The sequence below is a fragment of the Rousettus aegyptiacus genome, unplaced genomic scaffold, assembly GCF_014176215.1.
Source record: "Rousettus aegyptiacus isolate mRouAeg1 unplaced genomic scaffold, mRouAeg1.p scaffold_m13_p_4, whole genome shotgun sequence".
Classification (NCBI taxonomy): Eukaryota; Metazoa; Chordata; class Mammalia; order Chiroptera; family Pteropodidae; genus Rousettus; species Rousettus aegyptiacus.
Genome location: NW_023416307.1, coordinates 21,112,581 through 21,121,405, shown reverse-complemented (window position 1 = coordinate 21,121,405; position 8,825 = coordinate 21,112,581). Strand labels below are relative to the sequence as shown.

The 8,825-nt window shown below is 38.5% G+C and overlaps 1 pseudogene; it reads right to left on the bottom strand.

Moving 5' to 3' along the window:
* Positions 1-8,366: 8,366 nt before the first annotated feature.
* LOC118602165 lies at positions 8,367-8,485 on the bottom strand (annotated as a pseudogene).
* Positions 8,486-8,825: the final 340 nt, after the last annotated feature.

Here is an 8,825-nt window from a genome sequence, read left to right as displayed (position 1 = left end):
TAATAAATGTAGATGGCCTGGCAGAAAATAATTTTTGTAACCACCAAAACAATTGATAATGGAAGAGATTATCAATGATTATTAATACCACTGTGGAAAATAGTATATTGGAAATTTCCTATTTGCATTGGAAAATAGGATATTCACATGGTCTTTAAGTATCTCGCCATACATTACGCATTAGTAACAAAAGCAAAGAGATAATCTGACAAGAGAAGCCTAATACACACCACTTTAACCAAGTGATCAAACTTAAAATTAACACGAATAGACATTATTCTGATATAACAGAGGAGACCAAATCATCATCAGTGTCACATTCTTATCAAAAATATATTCCTGATTCAGCACGCATCTGCTAAACTCCAATTATGGGTAAGGCAAGTGTTAGGAGCTATGGAGACTAAGACCTTAAGATATCATAACTATGTCTTCTCTGAATTCAAGTTTATAAACTAGTTGGTGAGATAAGCCATCCATGAAAATTATATTACAAGAGTTATTTGTTTGCCAAAACGAAAACGATATTTCTATCAAAGATTTTTTCAAACACCTACTTGGTTATCCAAGACTCTGGCATTCTCCTTTATGGACTATTATTAAAAGAAACAGTTACCACTTTGAAAGCAATGTTTTAGTAAAGAGAGTTTGATTTGAAAATCTTTAATATTGCCCACTGAGCTATATGTCAATGAAATTCAACCAAAACTTAGAGACTCGAATTATGGTCTGAGGGCTGAATGGGCATGGGGCACAGAAGTTTGCTAAAGGCAAATATTGCCCTGGGAGATGTGTCTTTTTAAGTGGCTGGTAGCCATTTCAATTTCAGTGTAAAGGTTTTCGATCTTTTCTTGAGCGTATATTTTGATTGGTTTAGAGAACATGAGGGCATTTGAACACCCTAAGAGTAAAAAGGACTCCCTTGAAACAATACAATGAAGAAAATGATAGAATTTCAGTCATTCTTAAGAATGTATGGGAAGGTGAGGGAATTAGTTGTGGAGTTGTTTGGTTTGGTTTGGAGAGAAGAGGACTGGGTGATTGGTTGGTTGGTTGGTTGGTTAAGGAGAGAGAGAAAGGAATAAAAGGGAGAGAAGGACATTACAGAAATTTCACCATAACTTACCATAGCTATCTAAGCCCTGGTTAGGGTGTTGGGCAGGTGGAGGAATCAAATTAGATTTGATCCAAAACTAAGCATGAGAGAATAATCAGACAAGTCCAAATAGTGGGACTTTCTAAACTTTAAAAAATATCAATGTCATGAGAAAAAAAAATAAAGCAAAACTATTCTAGATTAAAGGAAACTAAAGACTATGCCTGATCTTTATGTAGATACTGGATTTTAAAGAATGCTACAAAGGATATTATTCAGTTGGGGAAATTTGAATACATACTGAATACCAGATATAGTATTAGAACTAAAGGTCTTGAGAGTGAAAACAGAGGTACTGGGATCATGTAGAATGTCTCTATTCTTAAGAAATAGAGATACATGTTGAAATATTTAGGAGGTGAAGCACAGTATCTATAAAGCAATTTCAAATGGTTCAAGGAAAAAAAATGTGTACGTATATGCAGTCCTCACTTTGCATGGTAGAGTAGGACTCAAAAATGACTAAAATGAAGCTGTGTAAAATTATTTTAATAATCAGTGGAAAAAATTACCTCTATTCTATAACCTTTCAATGTTTTTATCAAAATATAAACTTTTATGCTTAGTTATAAATGCAGAAAAATAAAAAATAAGTAAAACAATGTTTCATTTAGTACACTGTAATTTAAAACACTAGAAACATTGAGGATTAAAGTATTTTATTTCATTGTAGAAAACCTAAAGAGCAGTTGGAACAATTCTTCTGATTGTATAACTAACTATATGGATGGAACACCTTCTCTATGCCTTTGCAACTTGTCATACTCCTTCCTATGCTTGAACCAGCTTGTATCATTTTATCCTTTGCCCTTACACTGTCATGAAATATCTCCAAAATTTTCTTTAATGTGAAGTTTTTTGCCAATGTCACTACCTCCAAGACATCTTTATCCTTTTCATCACTATCACTTTCCTCATTAACCTTGATAAGTTCACCTTTACTAAGCTCCTCTAGCACAGCTAGAGTGTTTCCAGTGGTGGCAGTGTCAATACTCTAAGGTATCTCTTCTATAACTCCATTTATGTTTGATTCTAATTTCACTTTCAGTATTCTCACTTTCAATTTTTTCCCTGCACTTTAATCTTTTTTTGGCCAATTTCCTCTTTCACATATCTATTTTTATAAAATGTGAGTTTATCACTGGGAGACAAGGAGGCAACACAATTGCAGGCTTTGCTGTCTGCGCATGAACTGAATAACAGATATGCAGTGACCAATCACTGACAGATTTGGAAAGAAATGTGATTGGTCACTGTCACTGGTTATGATGGACATTTGTTAATTATGCAGTGCTTTGAAGACTGAAGTTCAGGCAGTGAAGTTTATACTTTATGTAATTACAGTTAGTGCACCATGATAACTGAAATTTGAGTCATGTCACTAAGTACTTGCGTGTGTGTGTGTGTGTGTGTGTAGACGTGAGTGAATCTAGATAAAAGATACATAATAGGTGCCCATTGGACTATTCTTAGAGCTTCCCCTCGCCTAAGCATGTGGTATTCCTAGGTGGTGTCACATCCAAGTATTAACCAAGCCCAACCGGCTTAGCTTCTGAGATCAGACAAGATCAGGCACGTTCAGGGTGGCATGGCCATAGACCTATTCTTACAGCTTTTCTATAAATTTCAAATTTATTGTAATATAAGTTGGGAGGTGGGGAGGAAGTCATGAGGAGGCAAGATAATGCAATAAAAAATCTAGGAAAATAATAAACAATAAAAACAGATTAATAGGGAGTCTAGCGAATAGAAAAGGCTATAGAACCAAACTGGCTGGGTTGGGATCCCACTTTACTCATCAGCTGTGTGATCTTGGGCAAGTTATATAATTTCTCTGAATCAGTTTTCTCTTGAAAATGACAATAAAAATACTACCTACTTATAGGGCACTATGATGATTCAATAAGTTGCGTGTATGACACACATAAAATAATAGTGGTACATAGTAATTACTTTATAAATGTCAGCTGTTACAGGTTTGTTACAATAGAGCACACTTTAATGTGTTTAGATACTGATCAGAATCCAAAAGAGAGGTTGAAGTTAGCAGGGATAATTAATGATACATGGTTCCTAAAAGGTAGGAGGGGATGGGATCCAAGGAAGAAACAGAGACACTGGTCTTGGACTAAAGGAGGAGCATCTCTATTTTAACAAGAGGGAAAGAGAACAGGATGAGTGTGGGTGATAAACTTGCTAGGGAGGTATTACAATATAATGACTAATATTTTCTGCATAAAATAGATATTTCCTGAGAGTAAGCAGCAAGGTTAAGGATTAGAGGTTGAAGAGAGTGGGGAAGACTTGAAATGGCCTTTGCAGAGAACACGAGAGGCAACGGACTAAAGAAACATAACTGGATCGTTGGCACTGTTGAGGGCCCAGAGCTAGTGACCTTAAAATCACATCAGCCTGCCCTTTTGTGTTTCTCAGTTGTGGTGCCTAGTTGTCTGGTTTCAGGCATGGAGGATGTGGGTTGTTAAGTTCATCCAAGATTGAGGTTTTTCCAGACTGATGTAAGGAAGAGATATAGAGACAAGGGAATTTTTTTTTTGATATTGGCAAGAAGATTACTGGAAGTATGGACCATGAAATCTAGCGATGAGAAAAAGTAAAGGGGGCCACAAATAGGAGAAGGGTCCTCTGGAGGTCATGTAATCGTCCTAAAGTAAGAATTAACAAGCAAACTAGTCATTTCCTAAATTAGGGAACAGTGTTCTGTGTAAACAGGATATTGGAGCTCTTTCTGTTTTAGTTTTGGCTGATGCCCTAAAGACCACGAAGTAAACAATAGGTGCCATAATGAAAGCTATATCATCTAATGCAGAACTTGCAGAGAGAAGGTCAAACTCATATTGTGACCCTTAATCTATTCCCACCTAGAGTGTATACAAGCATTGAAGCTGAAAAATTGACAAGGAAGTTTTTGTTGGAGAATTGTTGGAGTGCCTTGGCTTTTTCTTTCCCTCATAGGTGAAAGGAGTGGTGCTCCTCTCTCCTCCCTAAACCAAGTGAGAGAGATACGTTAAGGACACTATTTGAAGAGCTTTAAATGTGCCTCCTTGAGTTTGAAACTGACCAAACTTTGGTGGTTGCGGGGCAAGGTGTATACGGCTACATTGGAAGCAAGCTACATATCCACTAGCAGTGAGGCAAGAGAAGGTATTTCTCCTGGGCCAAATGGGGGCCCATGGGAGCAGCCAGTCTGGAGCTATTTCAGATTCCATGATTGGCCAGAGGGAGTGGCCGCCAAATGGCCAGGGGCTGTGGAAGAAATTATAGGAAGCCAGTAGGAGGCAAGAGATATTGCCTCCATCGTGGGAATTTATTGGAGTGCTCCAAGGCAGGAGTCTCTCTTCAGAATTTGCAAAAATATCATCGAAGGAAAGAGTAAGCAATAGGATGCTGCCATCCCAGAGGCTGCTGTGGTGGATTGCGCCTATGCTAGTCAAGAGAAACCTTGACAGCCTCTTCTCTCCTTAATCCTATCCAGAAGATACAGAGGTAGCCAAACTGGAGGACAGGAAAGGAAGGATGCAGAGAAAAGAGAGGAAAGACAGAAGCTGCCATCTGTATTCTTCTTCCTCCCCACTTCCCACACCCCTCAGGCATTCTAGCCAGCAATGATAACAAGATGAGTGGGGAGGAGAAGAGCTTTAGCTTTGAATATGGTTCAAATTCTATTGAACATTTAAATTACTTGAGATGATTCCTGGGATGGAGCGTCCCCAGGAGAATTTTTATAACCTGAAAACAGCCAGAAAAGTTAGTTAGTAGTCTACCCTAGGGACAAGGAAAACAAAACAAAAACTAGTTTAGAGAAAGAGTAGAAGAGGGCAATTGGGAGAAAAGAAGAACTCACCTTATAATTCTGCCCTTTAGAGTACAGCTCATTTACTGTAATACTGGTTACTCTAAATTAGTGAAATAATGACAAAGTCCAGACTGTGAGGGGAGTAGCTAGCTCTGATGGAGTTGAGTAGAAGGTCATCGAGGATGAAGAGATCAACATATGAGAAATCTGGTATTGGCTCAGTCATCTTTGTGGATGATGGAAGTCTTCCACAATGCTGACAAAGGTTGGTGTAGAAAGACTACAAGACATGTGACCAAGGCCAGTGGCTGTCAAACTTTGGAGTATGTTAGAGTCACCTAGAGAGCCATTAGAAGATGCAGAGACGAAATTGTTGAAGTAGGATGGGGCCTGAATTCATGCATATTTTTACTAAGTTCCCGGGTGATCTGGAATATACAACAAAATTTGAGAACCATTGCCCAGAATTTAGTGGAGAGAAGTAACTGACTGGTTGGTAAATAACAATATCTACCAGAAGAAAGGAAGATAGGGCATTTTAGCCAAATAGGGACTTCTGGGAAGTATGTACATACGTACATATGTATGTATGTATATATGTATGTACGTATTTTGCTATCAGAGGGTATGGAAGTAGTGCTCTGGGAAGAGCAGTGGGGACAACTAGCCTCTCAACCCATTATCTGCACTACTACTATTCCTTTCTTTTCTTTTCGTGAAAAGGAATATTATGGATTGAATTATGTCTCCTCAAAAAAAAGATATGCTAAAATCCTGATCCCTAGTACCTTAGAAGGTGAACTTACTTGGAAATAGTCACACAAATTTGGAAACTGATGTTATTAGTTAAGATGAGGTCATACTGAAGTAATTCAACATAATTGGTGTCTTTAAAAAAAAATGGCCATAATGACACAGGATACGTCATGTGATGGTAAAGACAAAGATTAGGGTTAACACAACTGTAAAGCAAGAAACAGTAAAGCTTGCTGGTCGACCACCAGAAATTAGAAAGAAGCAAAGTATTACCTACAGGTTTTCAGAAGAAGCATGGCCCTGCTGATACCTTAATTTTGGGCTCCTACTCTCCAAAACTAGGAGACAATACATTTCTGTTGTTTTAAGCCACCCAATTTATGATACTTTGTTATGGTAGCCCAAGGAAGCTAATATAATAAAATAACTAATACGATGAGACATTCCTTTCATGGTGTACTGTAATTTATCTCTCTTACATCCTACCCATGTTGAGTCCCTGTCCCCTTTAAATTGAACATATAGTCTCTCTCAAAACACAGAGAAACCATGTGTAAGTCAATGGATAGCATTAGAACAAGAAAAAGTTCACTGCTCTTTGACATGCTTAAGCTGAAACACTTTGTGTTCTTGATGAAGTGGTCGGCCCCCACACTGGCTTTTGCACTTATTATTGACAGATGATTCAGTCATACAAGACTGGTAGTTTATTTGAGTAGGTGTAAGTTAAAGCTATTTTGGAAAAAGGAAAAAAAGGCCTGCAAAATATACCTGTGTGCTACTCTCACAAGAAAGCATTCCCCTGAGGAATCTTAAAACCTCCATCAAAGTGCTGAAGTGATAATGGATTCCATCTCCAAAAGTCTTCTCACCTCTTCTGATTTTCATAGCTATTCTCTTCTTCCCAATATTGAATGGAAGTCATGAGCCACAGAATGGTCCAAGAGACAACACTAACTGACCCAGGAAAGATAGTTTCTGATTTATTTAGCAAAGACTACAGAAACTCAGCGGAAGGTGCTACTCAGAGCAGGAAGAAAAAGGTATAGTATATTTCATTCAGCTTTCTCCAACCTCCCACAGTCCCTAAGAGGATGCCTCTGATGTGTCAGATCAAGGCAAACCTTGTGGTCCAGAAATACTATTTCTAGAAATGTCTCTGACAGAAAAAAACTGAAGGTCCAGATAAAGGACTAGAGTGGCTTGTAGATCCTAGAGAGGGTAGAGTCAGTGGTTGGTTACTGAGTAGAGTAGTCCAAGACTTATGTCTGTAAGAAGGGTTATATAGCACATCTCCTTTTACATCAGGACCTTGAGCAAGGACTGTCAGAAGAGATAGAGTGTGTTAAAAGGTCTTCTGGGCCAGAGACTTGTCTCAGCTTTGGCTGCACATACATAGTTCCAAAACTTTCTCTCAAGTCATAAACCAGTTTTCTGTAATATAATTTCACTTGGATGTTCTATGGCTACCTAAATTTCACCATACTCAAAACTTTAGTTCATCTCAGCTCCATCTTCCTCCCCCGAATTTGTCTCTTCTTCTTGAATTTCCTTTTCATATGCTCTCTAAACTTCTCCCAAAGATTTATCTATATTGTCTCAAATGGCTTACCTCTCTCAGGCTCTCAGTCTGTCTTCAGTATCCTTCACATCCTTGAAACTCCCTGGTTAAGGCCTCCAGTGCCCCTGGTGGTGTCCAGTCCAATCACTTGACTCCCCTCATGCTTTCTTCTCAGCAGCATTCAAGCTGCCTCTCAGCTGACTGTTCTCTTCTATTGACCTCTGGTACATTACACATCCTGATGTCCTTTCTTTCCCTGTTCTTCTTCTATCTCCTTACATTCTCCTCTTCGATCTCTAATATACAGTTCCTCTAGCATATCTTTAAATACCATCAAGATATGCTGATCCACCATATGTCTGGTAGGCTCCAGACTTAGAAACGTAATTACTAACTTGACAGCTCTCTCTCTCAGTGTCTCTCAGGCATCTCAAATAAAACATAACCTCAACCAAACTCTATTTTCTTTTAAAGACTCCTAGCTCAACCTGTCCTTGCCCAGCCAGTCTTCCCTACGCAGTAAATGGTACATGTCATGCAATTGCTCAAGCCAGAAACCTCTCCCTTTCATCTCTTACATATAATCCATCTCTAAATCCTATGGTTTCTACCTTCACAGTAAATTTCAAATGTACTTTATTCCCTTTCTACTACTTTGTTCTAAGCCAACACCTGTCCTCCAAATTGATTTCCCTGATATATCTCTTGCCACCCTAACCCCAGCCTCAATCTCTTGACCCAGAACAATCAGAGTGAACTTTTCAGGACTTCTTACTACGGCCTACAGGCCATGCATGATGTGGCTTTTGCTAGCCTCTCCAAGCTCATCTCATTCCGTTCTCACTTCACCCACACAGCTTACACCTACTGTCCTTTCAGTTCCTAGGACTAGCCCAGGTCTTTCCCACCTCAGCTTTTGCAAAAAACTGCTCTCTTTTCCTTGAACACTCTCTGCCTATTCCTTTTTTTTTTCTTTTTTTTTCAATTTTATTTTTTTTTTATTTTTTTTATTTTTTAGGTAAGGCAACACTTGGTTGACCTCACGGATTGCAAGGACCTTTTCTTTTTTTTTTTTTTTACGCCTACTGCACCTGGTCTTCCTAGGTGGTCTCCCATCTAAGTACTAACCAGGATGGACTCTGCTTAGCTTCCAAGATCAGACAGGATTGGATTTATTCAGGGTAGCATGGCCATAGACTGCCTATTCCTTTTCTGTGTATTCCTTTTCACCTAATCACACTTAGCATTAGGTACAGTGATTGGCTCATAATAGGTTCTCAGTAAGTATTTGTTGACTGAGGGCAATGAGTGAATCTAAGCAGAAAATTCAAACAACCCACTGATCAGTGAGTAGGACAAGGAAAAACTGTCCCGAAAATGCCTGGTATTCTTTTTTCTTAAGGTCTCTACAATCTCGTTGGGCAGAAAAATAACTAAAATATTGAAAGTTTATCTAGAATGAGACAATATAAATGCTTTCAGACAGAGGTAGTGTATAAATCATGAATAAATACTCACTTAGGCAGCAGTAGTATAGA